Source organism: Symphalangus syndactylus, chromosome 20 (genome assembly GCF_028878055.3).
Source record: "Symphalangus syndactylus isolate Jambi chromosome 20, NHGRI_mSymSyn1-v2.1_pri, whole genome shotgun sequence".
In the NCBI taxonomy this organism is placed as follows: domain Eukaryota; kingdom Metazoa; phylum Chordata; class Mammalia; order Primates; family Hylobatidae; genus Symphalangus; species Symphalangus syndactylus.
This window is the reverse complement of record NC_072442.2, coordinates 45,706,027-45,726,090: the sequence shown is the minus strand read 5'-3', so window position 1 is coordinate 45,726,090 and position 20,064 is coordinate 45,706,027. Positions and strand designations below refer to the sequence as shown.

Sequence of the window (20,064 nt, the reverse complement as noted above, 5' to 3'; positions counted from 1 at the left end):
CCCCCAAGACCCCTCCGAGGAACGAAGGAAGCCATTTGCGCTGGTTCTCCCTGTGCCTTCGCTCTCCATGAGGCTAGAGAAGTCCAGCACCAACTCTTTGGTGGCCAATTCTGCAGGGGCTTGTAGGCACTGAGCCTTGTAGAGCCCACCTGCCTGGCAGCTAAGGATGTCCCTCCCCACCCCGAGCCAGAGCTCAGCCAGGTGCCAGGAGCGAGAGTGGGCCTGGGACTGGGGCAGGAGGAGAGGGGAGGGGTGTGCTGAAAGGTTGAGGGGCCAGGAGGAAGGACGCATCTTCATGGTCTTGAGGTCTGGCTTTCTCAGGGCTCTCTGTAACTCCTTTTCTCCACACCTTAACAAACACCATGTCAACACTTCTTTAAAAAATCGGTGGCTCACGCCTGTAATCCTAGCACTTTGGGAGGCTGAGGCGGGCAGATCGTGAGGTCAGGAGATCGAGACCATCCCGGCTAACACGATGAAACCCCGTCTCTGCTAAAAATACAAAAAAAATTAGCCAGGCAAGGTGGCAGGCCCCTGTAGTCCCAGCTACTCGGGAGGCTGAGGCAGGAGAATGGCGTGAACCCCGGGGGCGGAGCCTGCAGTGAGCTGAGATTGCGCCACTGCACTCCAGCCTGGGCGACAGCGAGACTCCGTCTCAAAAAAAAAAAAAAAAATTGTTTATTTTGTTTAGAAATGAGGTCTTGCTCTGTTACCCAGGCTCGGGTGCATTGGCTCCAACATAGTTCACTGCAGCCTCTACTTCCTGGGCTCAAGCAATTCTCCTGCCTCAGCCTCCTGAGAAGCTGAAACTACAGGTGCACGGCACCATGCCTGGCTAATATTTTAAATTTTTTGTAGAAATGGAATCTTACTATGTTGCCCAGGCTGGTCTTGACCTCCTGAGCGCAAGTGATCCTCCCACCTTAGCCTTCCAAAATGCTGGGATTACAAGTATAAGCCACGGTGCCCAGCCAACGCTTTTTAAATATTTCTTATTTTTTTAGAGATAGGGTCTTGCTCTGTCACCCAGGCTGGAGTGCAGTAGCCCAGTCATTGCTCATTGTAACTTCAAACTCCTGGGCGTAAGTGATCCTCCTGCCTCAGTCAACACTTTTTTAAAGAAATCGCTTAGGTGGCTCATGCCTGTAATCTCAGCCCTTTGGGAGGCTGAGGCTGATGGATCACTTGAGCCCAGGAGTTTGAGACCAGCCTGGGCAGTGTTAGGAGACCTAGTCTCTAGAAAAAGTTAAAACATTTAAAAATTTAGCTGGGTGGCCAGGCACAGTGGCTCATGCCTGTGATCCCAGCACCTTGGGAGGCTGAGGCGGGCAGATCACAAGGTCAGGAGTTCGAAACCAGCCTGGCCAATATGGTGAAACCCCATCTCTACTAAAAATACAAAAATTAGCCAGGTGTGGTGGCGCATGCCTGTAGTCCCAGCTATCAGGAGGCTGAGGCAGGAGAATCACTTGAACCTGGGAGGCAGAGGTTGCAGTGAGCCCAGATCTCACCACTGCACTCCATCCTGGGTGACAGAGCAAGACTCCATCTCAAAAAAAAAAAAAAAAATTTAGCTGGGTACAGCCATGCCTATAGTCTCGGCTACTCAGGAGGCTAAAGTAGGAGGATTGCTTGAGCCTGGGAGGTCAAGGCTGCAATGAGCTATGATGGCACCACTACACTCCAGCCTGGGCAACAGACTGAGAATATATATATATATATTATATATATATATATATATATTATATATATATATATAATATATATATATTATATATATAATATATATATTATATATATAATGCATTAAAGGTGCCATTTTGGAGAATGTGCTACTCACAGCAGGAACGTGTCTCCCCCACCGCCCCTCCCCTCCCACCCAAGACATGGGCACTGGGACTACAGGGAAGACTGGCCAGACCCCAGCCCCAGCACCCACCCGCCATCAACAAGCATCACTGGGCATGGGTGAAGGGACAGTGAGGCAGGTGCAAAGAGGACAGAAGGTGTTGGTGCAATTCATTTGCCAGGTATTGAGCACCTATTGGGTTTGAGGCGCAGGGCCAGTGCCACCTCCAGGAGAATAACAATCTGGTTTGGGAGACAGGACACCCTCTTAGAAATCATCTAAAACTCTGAGACAGCAGGGGAGATGGTTCAGAAATGAGGCCGTGAGCACTCAGGAGCCAGTCAATCTCAACAGTACGAAGCCCAGGCAGACTTCCTGGAGGAGGCAGTTTCAAGGAGGTCTCAGCATGGTTTGGCTGAGAGGAGGTTGGTGGATATTCTGAAGGACCAAACAGCAGAAATGCCCAGGGAGAAAGGGAAGCGGTGAGAGAGGAATGAAGGTAGCCGTGAGATGCTTGCCTCTGTGCCTCCAACATCCCCTAATGCGGGGAATTATAATTTCCATTTTACAGACAGGTTCAGACCTTTGTCAGGGTCACACGCAGCCAGAAGGGGACTGAAAGCAAGCTCTGCCGGTGCCCTGACCCTGTCCTTTCTCCAGCTTCACCTCGCCTCTCCCAGAGCCAGCCGGCCTCATGCTGAGGCATCAGCAGGCAGACGCAGAGGGCTCAGCTCGGAATGAGAAGGCCAGTTCCCGAGAATTTCTGGGATCCACAAATAAGATCTGAGACAAACAGGACCCTGCAGGACCCTGGCCCTTCAGGCGAGTGCCTGCCTGGAGATGGGAGTTTCAAAGGCGTGGATCACGGGGTAAAATTGTATCGTCAAAGAAGAAAACCAGTGCTGCCATCCCTCCTTCACTCATTAATTTCTGGGGAAGTATTAGCTGTCAGCAAGCAGCAGCCCTCCAATTCAAATTACAGAATTTGAATTCTTAATTTCTCCTAATCCATCAGTGAGCTGCCTTCCTGGGCTAATATTAGCAGCATTGGTGAAGCTTGTAACAGTCATTGATGTCTCCAGTCCTCTGAAAAAAGCCCTAATCAACAGAGCTGGGCCTGGGACATGGGCCCCCTAGAGGCAGGGACTCCGATCCCCACTCCCCAGCTGCCCCAGTCTCCAGGAAGAGAGTGCAGAGTTTTACAAAGGTCCCTGGAGAGACAACAGAGAGACAGAGAGAGAGAGAGAGAGAGAAAGAGAGACAGAGAGAGAGAGAGAGAGCACAAAGGAGAGGTGGGGAAGATAGAATCGAGCCTGTGAGAGGCTTGGAACAAGGAAGAGAGGGAGAAAGGGGCTCAGGGAAAGACAAAATTAGTAAGACCAAAAGAGGTGGAGGCAGAGTGATGGAGAGACTGAGCCAGAGGCCCAAAGAGGTGGATGGAGCCTGAGCTGGAGAGGAGGAAAGGAGCCTTTCAGAACCTAGAGTCAAAGCAACCCTCATGCAGACTTTGTGCAGGGAAAAACCACAGGAAAGCAAAACCAAAACCCTCCTGTGACTCCCAGGGTGTCATGGAAAGTGTGGTGTTCCATGGATTACATGGCCCCCATATCACTGGGCCCACCAGTTCACATTGCCTCTAGGAGTTCTGGATCAGGCACCTTGTCTCAAATCACAGCTCAAAGACCTACTCCGTCAGGAAGCCCTCTTGCTTTCTGTCCACCAACACCATCTGTCTTTTTTTTTTTTTTTTTTTTTTTTGAGATGGAGTCTCATTCTGTCACCCAGGCTGGAGGACAGTGGTGTGGTCTCAGCTCACTGCAATCTCCGCCTCACGGGATCAAGCGATTCCTGTGTCTCAGCCTCCTGAGTAGCTGGGACTACAGGTGCGTGCCACCAAACTCAGCTAATTTTTGTACTTTTAGGTAGAGACGGGGTTTCGCCATGTTGGCCAGGCTGGTCTCAAACTCCTGGCCTCAAATGATCTACCCGCCGCCTCAGCCTCCCTAAGCGTTGGGATTACAGGCATGAGCCACTGCACCCGGCCCACCAACACCATCTTTTCACTGTTGGGCAGTAACACTCTCTCCTGGTCAGCCACCCAGGTCCTGAAGACACTCTGTGCTGCTGCGTCTGTCTCCACGCAGGTGGGAAGAACATGGGAGGCAGGCCGAGCACTATTTGTGCACTTCTTTTTATTTATTAATTTTTTTGAGACGGCTTCTCGCTCTTCACCCAGGCCAGAGTGCAGTGGCACGATCTCAACTCACTGCAACCTCCACCTCCCGGGTTCAAGCAATTCTCCTGTCTCAGCCTCCTGAGTAGCTGGGATTACAGGCATCTGCCACCAGGCCCGGCTAATTTTTTTGTGTTTTTAGTAGAGATGGGGTTTCTCCATGTTGGCTCGAACCCTTAATCTCAGGTGATCTGCCCACCTCAGCCTCCCAATATATGTTCACTCCTTACTTAATCTCTTCAACAGGGTCAAAAGGTACAGACTTTTTTTTTTTTTTTTTTTGAGACGGAGTCTAGCTTTGTCACCCAGGCTGGCACGCAGTGGCCCGATCTCGACTCACTGCAACTTCCACCTCCCCGGTTCAAGTGATTCTCTTGCCTCAGCCTCTCAGCCTCCCGAGTGGCTGGGATTACAGGCCTGTGCCACCACACCCGGCTAATTTTTGGTGAGACAGGGTTTCACCATGTTGGCCAGGCTGATCTTGAACTTCTGACCTCAAGTGATCCACCCACCTCAGCCTCCCAAAGTGCTGGGATTACAGGTGTGAGCCACTGCACCCGGCTGGTACAGACACCCCATTTAACACATAAGGAAATGCACCTTTAGTCACTTGCCCAAAGTCATGGGGCAATGACATAGTGATTTTGGGATTTGAATCCCAGTAGGCTGACTCCAAAGCAAAAGCACTTAACACCACGTTGGAGAATCTTGGAAAACCCCCAGGAGTTGTATATGGTGCAGTCCCTATCCTCGTTGAACTACCAAAGTTTGAAGGCCATGCCGGGCCTGCCCCATGACTTCCTCACATGACCCCAGTTCCATCAGCCAATCTTCTTACTAACATCCAGATAGCCTCCGACCCTCCACCCCCATCCAGCCGACCCTGTCCCTCCCACCTGCCTTTCCATCTCCCTGAATCCAGGCCTTCACCTGGGCAGGCCCAGCTCAAGTCAGGCTTTCAGCTGGAAGCCTTTCCCTGCCCACATCCCTAGCTCCATGGCCTGTCCCTCTCTGACCCAGTCTTTGTTTTTTCTGTGGATTTCCTGCCTCCTCAGCAAGTTCTGAGCCTCTCCGTGCACAGCCAGGTGCCCTCTGATGTCCTAGGACCCAGCTTTGCCTGGGCATGTGCTCAGTAAATATTTGTGGACTTATCAACTGATTGATTGGTGAAGTGAAGACAGGAGACCTGGGACAAAGATGCCTGAGAACTCAGCAGTGTCCCTCTCAGACTGGGCCCTGGGGAGATGTTGGGGAGCCTGACACACACAGGTGGGGACTCCAGGCCCCAGCAGGTGTGAATGGCCAGGTGTTGGCACTCCCAGCTGCCTGCAGGTGACCCTGTCTCCCCAGGGTGGGAGGATTTGGGGATGTGTGTTGGGGAGAGGGAATTTGGGAAGTGAATGCTTCAGGCTGCTCTGAAGTTCTCCTGGCCCCCAAACTCTGCCCAGGCACCTAGGGCGGGAGGCAGACTCTAGCGTCTTCTCCAAGTTGAGATGTCTCTCCCCACTCCCTTTGCTGCTCCTGCTCCTCCCCTAACCCCCACTGGAGAAGCTGGGCCTGAATAGAACTATTTTGAGCCAAACCTCTGAATTATGCATGGTCTGGCCAGTAAGCCAGCTATTCCTGACCAGTGGCAGTGGGGGTTGGGGAGTAGAGTGATGACTGCATTTCTCTTCCTGTGTAAGTGAGTTTGTGCAGGTGCCAGGCAGAGTGTGATGGGGTGGCATACATATGTTTGTGTAGATTTTGTGACTAAGGAATTGTGAATGTGCATAGGTCCACAAGTAGGAGCTATGGGGTCCCAGAGACATTTTCCTTCTCTCTGAGTCTCCAGGTTGGTGGGCCCCCGGGCTCAGTACCCTGTGGTTCCCAAATTTGTGTGTCTGGGCAGGATGGGCACAGGATGACTTGGGTCATCATCCTATTTCCATCCTGCCCCTGCCTTGCCTGCCCATGGGATCCTCAGGAGCTAGATGGACAGAAAAGAGATATCGCCCCATCAGGGCCAGATCCGGGAGAGGGGAAAGAGAGGCCATTAACTGCCTGAAAATACTAGGTTTGTGCAAAAGTTATTGCAGTTTTTGTCATTGAAACTAATAGCAAATTATTTTTGCACCAGTCTAATAATAGCAGTAATGACCACTAGGAGTTGAGGACCTCCTCTGGGTTTAGGTATTTTATATATATTAATTGAGTTAAATGTCACAACACTTCTACATGCTAGGTACTTTTAGCCTCATTTTATTGATAAGGGAACGAAGGGTCAGAAAGACTAAGTAACTTGTTCAAGAGTGCACAACATGGAACTAATAGAATCAAAATTTTTTTGTCTTTTTTCTTTTCTTTTTTTTTTTTGAGGCAGAGTCTCACTCTTGTTGCCCAGGCTGGAGTGCAGTGGCGCAATCTTGGCTCACTGCTAACTCCGCCTCCAGGGCTCAAGTGATTCTACTCCTCAGCCTCCCGAGTAACCGGGATTACAGGCATGCACCACCATGCCCAGCTAATTTTTGTATTTTTAGTAGAGACGGGGTTTCACCATGTTGGCCAGGCTGGTCTCAAACACCTGACCTCAGGTGATCCACCCGCCTCAGCCTCCTAAACTGCTGGGATTACAGACATGAGCCACCGTGCCTGGCCTAGAATCAAGATTTAAACAACTAAGAAAATAAGGCAAGCCATATGCTGAGAGAAAATATTTGCAATACATGTATCTGACAAAGAACTTGTATCCAGCAAACTCTTACAATTCGATAGGAAGAAGACAAACAATCCCATTGTAAAAGGGTCAAAAGAAGAGATAGAATGGCCAGTGTGTGCATGAAAAAATATTCAATATTATTCGTTATCAGGTAAATGCAAATTAAAACCACAATTAGATACACTGCACAGTCATTGGAAGACTGACCATGGTAAGTGTTGATGAGGTTGTGGAGTAACTGGAACTCTCACACGCTGATAATGGAAATGTACAATAGTGCAACTACTTCAGAAAACAGTTTGTCAGTTTCTTGAAAAGTTAAGCATACAATAACCACAAGATTCGGTTATCCCACTCTTAGGTGTTTAACCAAGAAAAATGAAAATATATGTTTACTCAAAGACTTGTATGTATACACATGCTCATGGTAGCTTTATTCACAACAACTGAAACCCTGGAAACAAGACAAATGTCCATCAGCAAGTGGCCAGATTCTTATATGTGCAAACAATGGGATACTTCTGAACAACAAAAAGAGTAAACTACCGCCATAAAAACAAGGATGAATCTCATCAACATTCTGCTCAGTTAAAGCAGCCAGAAACCAAGAGTACATATTACATAATTCCATTTATATGAAAATCCAGAAAAGACAAATCTAATCTATAGTGACAGAAAGCAGATCAGTGGTTGCTGGGGGCTGGGGGAAGGGTGGGGAACTACTGGGAAGAGGCACAGGGGAGCTTTTTGGGATGATGCAAATGCCCTAGATCTTCATTGTAGTGATAGTTATATGTGTCTATAAATTTGTCAAAACTCATCAAACTGAACACTTAAAATGTGTACATTTTATTATATGTAAATTATACTTCAATAAAGTTGAAAAAAGAAACCAAGCAAGCTGAGCTGAACTCCACATCTGTAACTGTTACGCCCTGTGTGTCTCAAGGTAGTGGGAAGGGAGTCTTGGGCACCTGGGGCCCCTTTGAAGAAGAGAAAGCTTTACCATACATACAGGCAAGGCAACAAAGAGAGAGAGATATCAAAGAAGAGAAAGGGTTGTGGTTATTTGGAATTAACTACCCGCCCCCAGTGGGAAGGAAGCATCCAGCAACCCTCTGCCTTACTGGCCCCACCGCCCCAGGCTCTCTATGGCTTTCCCTCTAATCTGAGGGATGACCACCCCTAAAGTGTCTAGCCTCCTGCTGGGACCCCTCCCTGACCCCTCCTAAAGTCAACACCTTACAGCTTCCTCAAACAGCATCATCCTGACTGGCAGATCAGGAACTCCTAGGGAGTCAAAGTTTTGTTTCCCTCCACCAGCCAAGCCTACCCCTGCTCATCCTCCTGGGAGCCTCTCCCACTCATCACCCAGGGGACTAATGTGGGCCTTGAGCGCAGCACGGGCACACTGCTCTGGGACAGGTTACCAAGCTTACCCACCCAGGGACCCCAAAGTTGTCCAGGAGGGGCTGGCTGGCCAGGCAGAAGGCCAGTGTGCTGGTGCTTCTGGCCCTTGGTCTCACTTGCTGCTATCAATCATTGACGAATGCCTGTTAAGTGCTCTGCTTTGAGTTAAGCCCTATGCCTAGGTTTCCTCTGTTAACTCTCCAGGCAGAGGCTCAACGAGGCCAGAGCTCTTGGTGCTATCATTTCACAGATGAGGATGCTGAGGCACAGAGAAGGTAAGCAAAGTCACACAGCTGGCAGGTGGAAGGGAAGCTGACAGTAGCCAGTGCTGTTCATTTCCCAGCAATTCTTGCACCAGCTTCCCTTGAATCCCTTTGAGGGTTTTTTAACAATTCAGATTCCTGAGTCTGTGCTTTGTCCTTATCTCCTCTAGGCTCTCAGGGATCCATACCCTCTAGTCCCAGCTAAAGGATAAGCCCTGCCCCCTGCAGGGGCCTCTGGGCTGCGGCTCCCCTAGGCCAGCCCCAGTACTGAGCACCGGGCTCCGAGTGGATGGGCACAGTGCCAGTGCATCTGACTGAGTAGCATGGGCAGGGCTGAACTTGGTCAGAACCATCTAGGGTTGGGGGACCAGCAGGGAAATGAGATCTACAAATAGCAGCAAATTGTTCATTGATTTCCATCCTGTTCAGAGGAGGCCTGGGACCAGCAAGAACAGGATTGGTTTTGAACTAAAGTGGGAAGGGCAGCTTAGTTTAGGGCAGGCAGGCAAAGTCAAGACGCAGGGTACCCAGGGCCCTGCATCTCATGTAGGTACGAGGTCCTTGGCTGTGTCCTGTGGAAATGGTACCCCTCCTCTATCCACCTCTGGGGATGCAGGTTCCTGGAAGATGGCGCCCAGCTCCACCTGGTATGACCAGCAAGTTAGGAAGGGCTGGGAAAATGCAAAAGTAAAAGGTTCCACTGCCAAAATTGCCTGCTTTTCTAAAATGGCCCATATTCCAAACATCTTGCCCCATCTCTCCCTTAAGCACACACAACCAATCATACCATATGCTCATATGTGGGGATCAGAAAAGAATCTTCATGCCTTAAAAGGGCATTTGAGGCCAGGCACGGTGACTCATGCCTGTCATCCCAGTACTTTGGGAGGCTGAGGCAGATGGATCATTTGAGGTCAGGTGTTCGAGACCAGCCTGACTAACATGGTGAAACCCCGTCTCTACTAGAAATACAAAAATTAACCTGGCATGGTGGTGCGCGCTGGTAGTCCCAGCTACTCGGGAGGCTGAGGCAGGAGAATCACCTGAACCCAGGAGGCGGAGGCTGCAGTGAGCCAAGATCGTGCCACTGCACTCTAGCCTGGGCGACAAAGGGAGACTCCATCTCAAAACAATAAAACATAAAAATAAAATAAATGGGCATTTGAGAGGTCCCCTAACCACCACTCCTCCTCAGCTTCTTCCATATCCTGCCTGCACCCTTGGCTCCTGGGAGTTGGTTCTGTTGCCCACGTTCCCGCCATCCCCTCTCTGTGCCTTTGCACGGGCTGTTCCCTCTGCATGGAATGACTTCCCTCTTCTCCATGAAGCCATGTCCCAGGAGTCCTGAAGACCCAAACTAACTCCTGCCTCCTGCTGAAGCCTTCCGAGCTGTCTGAAGCCTCCTGAGTTCTTCCTTCCTTAAACTCCTGTGGTTTATACCAAGCAACCTCACTCCTGCCATCTTTGAGTGTGTGTGTGTGTGTGTGTGTGTGTGTGTGTGTGTGTGTGTGTGTATCTACACATAGAGGCTCAATGAATGCTGCACTTCTGTGATTCTTGGACAACAGTCCCATCTCCTCCTCTGGGTAGAAAGGACCCATCCATCAGGAGCCACATCTTATCCATCTCCCTTGTCCCCACTCCTGCAGGAAACAGCAGAGCAGGCAGCTGCTGCCTGGTCAGCATTAGACTCCGAGCCTCAGAGACTCTGGCAGCTGGGAGGAACCACTGCGACATCTCGTCTCCTTCCCACCAACACAGAACGTTCTCATGATAGAGGACAGTCCTTGCATCACTCTATGAGTTTCTGCCGTATCATCTGGAGGTGGCCAGTGGAAGCGGAGTGGGTATCTTGACGTCTGGCCTGCCTTCCATCTCCCCCATCTCCAATTTACTCAGCTCCCCAAGCCAGCAGGCCTGAGCAGCCTTCCAGCTCCTGAGCTCCCCTGGCTTCAGCCGGTGATGTGAGTCCAGCACCTGAGCAGACGGTGACTCTCCCTGGGTTCTCAAAGCGGGGCTAGAGAGCAGATAAATGACCCAGAATCCAGAAGTCATTGCCACTGGGCTCAGCCTTGTTTCAGCTCCAGACAAGTCCAGGGGGCCTATGGTGGTGCCCACGAGAGGACAAAGAGAGCCCAGAGATCACCCCCCTCAGGGCAGCCAGAGACAGCATCCTTCCTCAGAGAAAGAACTGAGTCTCTTCATTGAATGATGGGGAAACTGAGGCCTGGGGAAGGGACATGACTTGACCATGGCAAGTCAGAGTCAGTCCAGGAGCTGGTTTCTCCTTGGGCATATGGAATCTCCTGGGCCTGGCTCCAAGGTTGGCAGCAGGCAGGGATTACAGTTAGCACATACAGATCCCCGGGTGGGCCCCACAGAGCACAAGGGTGGACAGACAGCCTCCCAACCCGGGAGGCCGGGGCCAGGCCACAGCTTCCAGAGCTGGAGTGACTTCCTGCCACTCGGTCCCTGGGCCCAGAGCAGCTGCTCCTTCGTGTAATGAATGACCATGGTCCTTGGTCCTTGATGAAGGGGGATCAGGAGCTGTTGCTCTGCCTGAGTCTTCGAGTCTCTGTGGAGCTTTCCATCAAGCAGGGGCAGCCAGGAGGGGTCAGGAGGGGCCGAGGCAGCACACAGGGCCGACACGCTGAGAACTGCACCCCTTCCCACCTCTCAGCCTCCTTTCTGCCCTGGCCCTCCCTCCCTCCCTCCCTCCCTTCCTTCCCTCCCTCCCTCCCTCCCTCCTTCCTTCCTTCCTTCCTTTCTTTTTGAGATGGAATTTTGCTCTTGTCGCCCAGGCTGGAGTGCAATGGCATGATCTCGGATCACTGCAACCTCCACCTCCCAGGTTCAAGCAATTCTCCAGCCTCAGTCTCCTGAGTAGCTGAGATTACAGGCATCCGCCACCACACCCAGCTAATTTTTGTGTTTTTAGTAGAGACAGGGTTTTACCATGTTAGCCAGGCTGGTCTCGAACTCCTGACCTCAAGTGATCCTCCCACCTCGGCCTCCCAAAGTGCTGGGATTATAGGCATGAGCCAGCATGCCTGGCCTGCCCTGGCCATTTCTTAACTCCTTTTTCCCTCCTCCCCTTTCTCCCAGCCTCTGCCCTTCCGAGCCTCTTCTCCCTCCCCTCTCTCCTCCTTCCTCTGCAGTGAAGAAAATTCTTCCTATCCCAACTCCAGTGCAGCTGGGCAGTACTGGATGGTAGGAGTCGATAGGGCCTGGTGAGAAGGAGAGGGACAGGTCTAGACACCCAACAGCTTCACCACTGGCCAACTGGACAAGTCCTAGGAGCTGGAGGAGGTTCAGATTAGTTCCAACCAGTGCCAGGGAAATCTAGCTGTAGCCAGCAGCCATCTGAAGAGTTGCTGGTGACACACAAGGGTCCAGCAGGAAGTGACATGATGATCAGTGATTGGGGGATCCTTGTTGGATAGATGGGCAGTGGAGAGTGGTTAGGGACAGGTAATTTGGGGTGGTCCATTAGGGTAGGTCTGTAGTGAAGGTCATTATTGGATGTTGGTTGTAGGGATCTCGGTGATGGGTGGTCATGACAGGCAGTTGGTTCCGGTTGTGCTTCCATAGTACTGTTGGGCCATCAAGCTGATCAGTGGATGGTTGGGGAGACATTAGACAGTTGGCTGGGCCTGGGCCATCAGTGTTAGGAGGTTGGGTTGGGTCAGTGGGTGGTCAGTACTTTGGTGGATGATCAGTCTTGGCTAGGCAGCATTAAGAGGTTGATATTGGGTCGTCAGTGTTTGGAGGCTGGGATAAGGGGGTCAGTCCTCACATCTCTAAGGCATGACACCCCCTCTCCCACTCTGAATGGAGCCTGAAGGGCTCAAGCAGCTCTGAGCTCAGCCCCAGGTTCCCTGTCCTCATGTCTTCCTCTAGGCCCAGGCTATCCTCCTTGCTCAGCCAAAGTAACCTGTCTGGAGGCAGAGGTGGAGGCTTGGTCTCCTGGGATCCTGGCAGGCTGGAAGGCAGGGCCAGGTCCCTGGAAGTGCTGCATGGGACATGGGGGATGGAGTGGGCAAGAAGCTGAAGTACTTAGGGATGCAGCAAAGCTCCGCAGCGGGGATGGGGCCTGCGAGGCCAGGATGCTCATTGATGAATCGATTCCCATTATTGATGCTGCTTGGAGAAGTTTTGAAAGACGGAGCTGAGGGAGAGGATAGGGTTCTCTTGGAGAAAGCCATGGCACAGCCTGGCCACTCAGAATACAAATGAGATTGCCTGCTCGTCCACCAGCCCCTTCACAGCTGCCCCCTGCAGTGCTGGTGGGAGCTGGGGGCCTGCACCCGGGCATGCGGTGAGCTGCAGCTATGGGAGTATCCCCAGCACTGGGCAAGCAGCAGAGTTGCAGGCAGATGAGCGGGAGCATTGGGTTTCCATGGGACAGTCACAAGGAGATGGATTTTGGCTTCCTCTGAGGACAGTTTCTCCAAAAGCAGGTCGTTCTCCATAAGAGAGAGCTTCCCTACTTCAAGAGGCAGTGTGTCCCAGCAGAGCCTAGAAGACCCCCCCTCTCAAGAAAGATGGCCTTTGAGGCACCCCTCTCCCCCAGCCCTGCCACTATATTGTCGTGAGGGTCCTGTTGGTGGTGTGAGTGGTGGGAAAGGGTCATACGCTGCCAGGGGCTTATGGATGCTCACTACGAAGTGACAGAGGGTAGCTGCTCTGATGACCATTGCTAAGGGTCCAGGCAGAGGGAAGGGGGCCACTTGCGCAGAGCTGAACCCATCTGATAGCACATCACTGCAAGGGAAGTCTCATGGGTCCCCAGGCAGGAGCTGGGAAGGGACAGGGTAACTCATTGCTGTGAGATGGGGATGGGGTGGGGGTGGGGTGGATGTTTCAGGATGCAGCTAATGCTGGAGCTGCTGTGACCGTCAGATCACAAGGTTAGAGGCTGGAGGGTCCTCTGATGGGGGAGACACAATCTCAGCATTCGGTGAGTGTCCACTCTGATGGAGGAGACTCAATCCCTGTCCTCGAAGCTCCAGTGTGATAAGAGTCCTTGCTTTGGGAAGCCCTCAAATCTAAAGTGGGAGGCAGTACCTGCCTTGAGAGTGTCCATTGCTTGGAGGAAAACAAGAGGCAGGCTGTCCTGATTGGAGCAGACGTGCCAGTGAGATGGGACCTGAGATGGGAGGCAGGAATGTGGAGGCCAGCACAGCCCCAAGTCTGCAGCTGTGATGGACTGAGCCCAGGCATACTGACTTTCTGATCCAACTTCCCAGGGCTGACCTAAATTCACTCCCACTGGCTATGACACAGCCTGCCCCACCTTCCATGCGTGCTGCTCTGGGCTCCACTAGGCTCCTGTTGAATTACTGGAGATACTCAACCCAGCAAAAGGCCAGGGCTGCTGCTCCCTGGCAGACAGGTGGAACTCTCCAGGTGGGCCTCCCCTCTACTGTGCACACACCACGCATACCATGGCCTCCTCCAGCTGGGGCTGGCCTTGTCTACATCGCCACCCTTCACCCAAGCACCCATCCACAAGAAGTCTCCAGGGGGACTTAGGCTCAGAAAATGAAAAACTCCTTCTGTATCAGGCCTGGATTCTCTGCGTAGTTGTGTCAACAACTTGCTGTGTGAATTTAGACAAGTCTATTTTCCTCTGTCCCTCTGGACAATGAATGGGTTGGACCCAATGGCCTCCCAGGTCCCTGCAAGCACTGACTGTCTCTGAGCAGGAGTGATTGACAGCAGTCTCTGCTTGAGGCTCTGCCATTTAGCAACACGTGACTTCAGGCAATGATTTAGCCTCCTGGAGCTTCAGTTTCCTGTAAAATGGGCACGAGAAAAAAAAAATAATGTTCACAAGAGCTGAACCTGCCTCCTGGGACTGTTGGGAAGATTCAGTGAGACAACGCCAGTAAAGTGCTTGATACAGTACCCGGCAAATAGTACGTGCTTGATAAATGCCACTTATGGCCACTGTTATGATTATTTTCCTCCTTTGAAGCCCCTCTCTGGACTCCACTCCCCCTTCTCTAGGCATCTGTGCCGCAGCTGGCCTTCTGCCCAATTCTTGTCCCATTGGATCAGCTCCCACACAGCCTACCACCGCATTTGTGTAAGTACCAACTTCCCCCAGCGCCACTTCCCAGGGACAAGGCTGCACAGCCCCGTCCCTATACCTCGTAACCACTGAGAGGGCCCTCCCATCTCAGTCCCCCTCTCCTGCAATTATGTAGAGCAAACAAGAGCAGCTGATGGGGAAGGAGTTGCTATTAGCTTAACCTTTCGGGACTGGAGCTGCTGGGATGAGATGGGGAGGCCACGGGGAGGGGGCTTCTGAAGCAGGTGGAGCTGGGGGAGGGAGGCAGAGGAAAGGAGGTGGAGGGGGCTGCTCGCTATGAGCTACTAATGGGTAGGATGCGGGCCCAGAAAAAGCAAGAAAAGGAACAGAATGAAAGGAAGTCATAAAAGTGGAATTAAGGAGACTAGAACAAAAAAATGGAAGAAGTGGGAGACAGAGGAAAGGCTGGGAAAACAAAGCTCCAGATAGCTGTGCAGAGAGCTCCTTGTCCTGTTCGTCATACCACTCAGCCCCTTGCACCCAGTAAGGTGGGACGTGAAAAGCATTAGAAAGGCTTACTCTGCTTGACACTGTAGAGAATCACAGAATGAAGATTACCTGAGCTGCAGGAGACCTCCGAGCTCTCAGACACCACCTGACCCAGCTCTCTCATTTTACTGATGGACAAACCAAGGCCTAGAGAGAGCTTTGCCTTTCCCAAGTCTCAGTGAATGTTGGCGGGAACTGGGTGAACATTCAGGCCCCTGACTCGGGACCCTGAACTCCTCCTCCTACACCATCTCCCATCTATTCCTCCAACCCCTCGGGGAATATGAGCTCTCACTCAGCCAGAGCTGGGTGGGCTAGTGAGGTCCCCAGCTGGGAGGGACTCAGATCCAGTGAGAGTGACCCACGTAAATAAGGAAACGACACACAGGAGTTCCCACCAGGTACCACACACAATAGCTTTCCTCGGTTAATTAATTAATTTATTTTGAGATGGAGTCTTGCTCTGTAGCCCAGGCTGGAGTGCAGTGGCACTATCTTGGCACTATCTTGGCAACCTCTGCCTCCTGGGTTCAAGCGACTCTCCTGCCCCCACCTCCCTCTCCCCCTCCCGAGTAGCTGGGACTACAGGGGTGCACCACCGCTCCTGGCTACTTTTGTATTTTTCGTAGAGATGGGGTTTCACCATGTTGGCCAGGCTGGTCTTGAACTCCTGACCTCAGGTGATCCGCCCTCCTTGGCCTCCCAAAGTGCTGGGATTACAGGCATGAGCCACTGTGCCTGGCTGGTAAGTTTATTATTATTAAAGTGTGTTGATATCTGCAGTGAACAAATATCTCCTTCCGTGTGAATCAGGAAGGCTTCAGGGAGGAGTTGACTTTGATCTGGGACTTAAAGGATGAACTGGAGGAAACTAAGCATTGCAGTTTTCCCAACAGAGCCAAGATAAGGTGCTGGGAGAAGTTGGGGGTTCAGAGGGGACTCTGTCTCTCCCATTCCCCTTCACTTTGAGTTCTGAGAGGGAGGGTGAACCAGGTGTGCAAGAGGGCGGAGACGGACCTTTTCCTCTTGGGGTAGAAGGGGTGATAGGTAAGTTTGGTCTTGTGCAGTTGGTCAGGCGCTGCGGAGGGGGTGGCCAAGAGTGGTCAGGTACCAAAAGGAGGTTCCTGCCTATCTTTCTTCCCCCATGTCTCTCTGTTTCTCTCATCTCCCGCTCAAGTGGACTAGCCAGGAGAGGGGACAAGTGGGACTCCGAGATCTTCGGGAGGCCTGGGTGGGAGCCCCTTGGCCTGACCTCCACTGGGCCAACCACCAGGACTCACTGTACCGCTTCATCCCCCATCCCAGCCAGGGGGCTGAGGGAGGCAACGAGGATAGTGACAGTTGTGGGGGGGAGGCCCGACTCATACTTAGCCCACAGCCTCGGCGAGACGGCAAGGAATATTTTTAGGAGCTCATTAAACAGGGAAGAAAGAAAAGGAAGGGAAGGAAGGAAGACGAGGATTATGCATTATTTTTCATCCAAGTGACAGCTCTGAGCATCTCCACTGGAACTGTCATGCAAAAGAAATGGCATGTCTAATATTATTATGGAACCAGTGTGAGTGCGTGTATGTGTGCGTGCATGTGTGCCACCAGTGTGCAACTCTGTGGGGTGGGGGCCCACGGGTGAGCCCATGCGGGTGGCAGTGGGTGAGGGTGCTTGTGTGCGAAGCTGCGTGTGAGCACCAGGAAGCTGGGACTGTGACTGTGGGAGAAACTGCGAAACTGTGTGCAACGGGCCATGCAGACCGCGTCCAACTCTGTGTAATTGGGTGTATGTAACTCTGGGTGCGTGAGACATCACTGGAAAGCCTGGGTGGGGGGTGGTGCACAGTCACAGGTGAGGGAGCAGCCAGCATGCGTGGCTATAGGGGCTGCACAAATAGGAGGTGGAGAGTAGGTGCAAAGGGGCTTCCAGCCCAACCCCTAGGAGGCAGTGGGGAAACGAGAGTGGGCAAAGGGGGACACTGGGCCCACCTGTCCTTGTCCTGAAGGAGAGTAGTGGCCAGAGGTCCCCCTTCCCACTCCCACACACACTGTCCCCTCATCTGCCCTGGCTGACTGTGGGGTGGGAAGGGCACGGTCCCGCTGATGTGAATTCGAAGTTCTCTTCAATTGAGCTCGATTTGGTAGGAGCTTCATAAAGATGATCACATCGAATTTCCAGAACATGCTGGTAAGGTAGATAACTATTACTATTCCCATTTGATGAGCAAAGTGTGCTTGAGAGTCCAGTTCAAAACTTCACTGATATCATGGAAGCCAGTAGGAAGCAAAGCTGAGGTTTGTGTTTATTTTGTACAATTTAATTAATTAATTTATTTTTGAGACAGGGTTTTGCTTTGCTGCCTAGACTGGAGTGCAGTGGCTCAATGATGGCTCACTGCAGTCTGGACCTCCTGGGCTCAGCAATCCCTCCTCCCCCAGTATCTGGGACTACAGGTGTGCAACACCATGTCCATATAATTTTTTTTTTTTTTTTTGAGACAGAGTCTCGCTCTGTTGCCCAGGCTGGAATGCAATGGTGTGATCCTGGCTCACAGCAACCTCACTTCCTGTGTTCAAGCGATTCTCGTGCCTCAGCTTCCCGAGTCGCTGAGATTACAGGTGTGCATCACCACACTCGGCTAATTTTTGTATTTATTTTTTGTAGAGATGGGGTTTCACCATGTTGGCAAGGCTGGTCTCGAACTCCTAACCTCAAGCAGTCTGCCAGGCGTGGCCTCCTAAAGTGCTGGGATTACAGGCATCCGTCTCCGCGTTCTGCAGCACAGCTGAGATTTGCATCTGAGTCTCCAGGTGGCTTCTCAGGGTTGGCAGAACTGAGCACAGGAAAGGAGGTTAGTAAGGGAGGTTGGGAGCCTTCCCAGGGGTTCTGTGGGGCGGGTCTAGGGGGCCTGTCTAGATGGCAGGTGTTGGTGCGTGGGAAAGAGAAGACGAGGGCCCTGGACAGCTGTGGGGACGGGCCGGCGCTGACCAGCCCAGCGCGTTGAGATTCGCTTCTGTCAGCGTCAAACTGCAGCGCAGGCCCTGCCGACTCGGTAACTAAAGCCAGCCTCGCGTAAGTGGCTAATTGATTTCTGTTCCCTGATTAAATGTGCAGCACTTTACATGGCAGCAGAAGGAGGTCAGCGCTCCCCCCACTTCTCCAGCGCCGCGTGCGGAGAGACAAAGAAATTGATTTTCCAATCGATGCTCTGAGCAATGATTAAATGTTCTCTGCACAGCGGGCCTAATGAGTCCCCAAGGGGCGTGCCGGCCCTTTAATTAGAGACTCCCACGGGGGCCTGAGATGGGGGCTGCCCTGGAGTGAGGGGGTCCAGCCAGGGAGGAGGCCCCATCTCCAGGAATCGGTGGCCTGGGCCTCTGAGAGATACTGTTTGGGGGCCCCTGGGCATAGAGACCCAGCGGAGGGGTCCCTAGGCAGGGGGACCCCACAGAGTAGCTCCCGGGCTGAGAGGTCCCTTGGAGGGGCCCCTGAGCTGAGCCCTCGAGGAAGAACCTGGGCTACAGGGATGGAGGCTGAAGGCCCCCGAGTGAATGCACAGATTTACCCACGTGAGTATGAGCCAGGCATGCACCCCCTCCCGCCCCAACCAGAGGACAGACCCAGGCCAAGGCCTCCCTGTCCTCTGCCCCCCAGCATCCAGGCAGCCAGCAGTCCTTTCCGTCAGTTCAGCTCCCCCATCTGCGGCGGCGGCGGCGGAGACCCAGACAGGAAATGAATCCCCTCTAAGCGGCTGCTGCGTTCTCCTCACCCAGCTGCCCCATTGGAGAAGCCGACTGAAGACTTTAGAAATTCAAATGAGGCTCTCGGGGGAGAGCGAGTCTTAAACATTCCCCTGCGCAGGCGGCTTTATTGAAGGAATAAACTATATTTGCAAAGTAAGATATTGAGGCTGTCAGTTTCTCTTAGGGATATAATGAGATCCTGGGAGGGAGAGAGGCCAGCAGGATGGAGCTCCCAAGGGCGGGAGCCCCAGCCAGGAGCTGGAGTGAGCTGCCCCACCGGGCCAGACAGAGCTCCGCCCCACTGCTACCAGCGCCACTAGGAGCCTAACATCCCCCTCAATCCACCATCCCACCTCCCCTGTCAGAGCTCCTAAGGGATGGAGGCCTGTGTGGAGGCAGGAAGATAGAATGGCTCTGCCAAGCCCTGGAAACCCAAAGACAGTGGAGCCCCTAGAAGTCTCCAGCTCAACTCACCCACCAGCTCTGCCCCATGGAGAGAGCTCTGCTCAGGAGACAGGAAGAGAGAGCAGGGGTGGAACTGAGACTCTGATGTGGGGCTGTGGCTGAGTCTAGGCTCTCCTTATTTATTTATTTATTTATTTGTTTGTTTATTTTTGAGACGGAGTCTTGCTCTGTCACCAGGCTGGAGTGCAGTGGCACGATCTTGGCTCACTGCAATCTCTGCCTCCCAGATTCAAGCGATTCTCCTGCCTTAACCTCCCGAGTAGCTGGGATTATAGGCACGTGCCACCACACCTAGTTAATTTTTGTATTTTTAGTAGACACGGGGTTTCACCATGTTGGCCAGGACAGTCTCGATCTCCTGACCTCGTGATCCACCCACCTCAGCCTCCCAAAGTGCTGGGATTACAGGCTGAGCCACCGTGCTTGGCCAATTTTTAATTTTTTTAAATAGAGACGTGTTCTTGCTATGTTGCCCAGGCTGATCTCAAACTCCTGGGCTCAAGCAATCTTCCCACCTCAGCCTCCCAAAGTGCTGGGATTACAGGTGTGAACCACAGTGCCTGGCCAAGGCTCTGCTATTTTGTGAGCTGTATGGCCTTGGGCACATTATTCAACCTCTCTGTGACTCTGCTATCTCATCTCTAAAATATTAGTACCTACCTCATGATTGTTGGAAGGATTAAATGATTTATTACATGGAAGGTGCTTAGCATGTACCTATTTTATGGGTGATGCTCAATAAATAGCTTTTATTAAAGAATTGGGGGCAGGAGACAGGCATGGTAACTCACACCTGTAATTCCAGCAATTTGGGAGGCCGAGGTGGGA

General features: G+C 52.2%; 2 long non-coding RNA genes across 2 annotated transcripts; both read left to right on the top strand.

The window, feature by feature from the left end:
- The first annotated feature begins 10,106 nt into the window (after window positions 1-10,106).
- On the top strand, window positions 10,107-15,188 carry LOC129470201 (uncharacterized). The gene is made up of 3 exons (XR_008653178.2): window positions 10,107-10,296; window positions 14,466-14,544; window positions 15,087-15,188. It is a non-coding gene; the product is annotated as an uncharacterized lncRNA (long non-coding RNA).
- A 2,049-nt stretch (window positions 15,189-17,237) lies between these two features.
- On the top strand, window positions 17,238-18,888 carry LOC129470200 (uncharacterized). The gene is made up of 3 exons (XR_008653177.2): window positions 17,238-17,879; window positions 18,143-18,597; window positions 18,683-18,888. It is a non-coding gene; the product is annotated as an uncharacterized lncRNA (long non-coding RNA).
- Window positions 18,889-20,064: the final 1,176 nt, after the last annotated feature.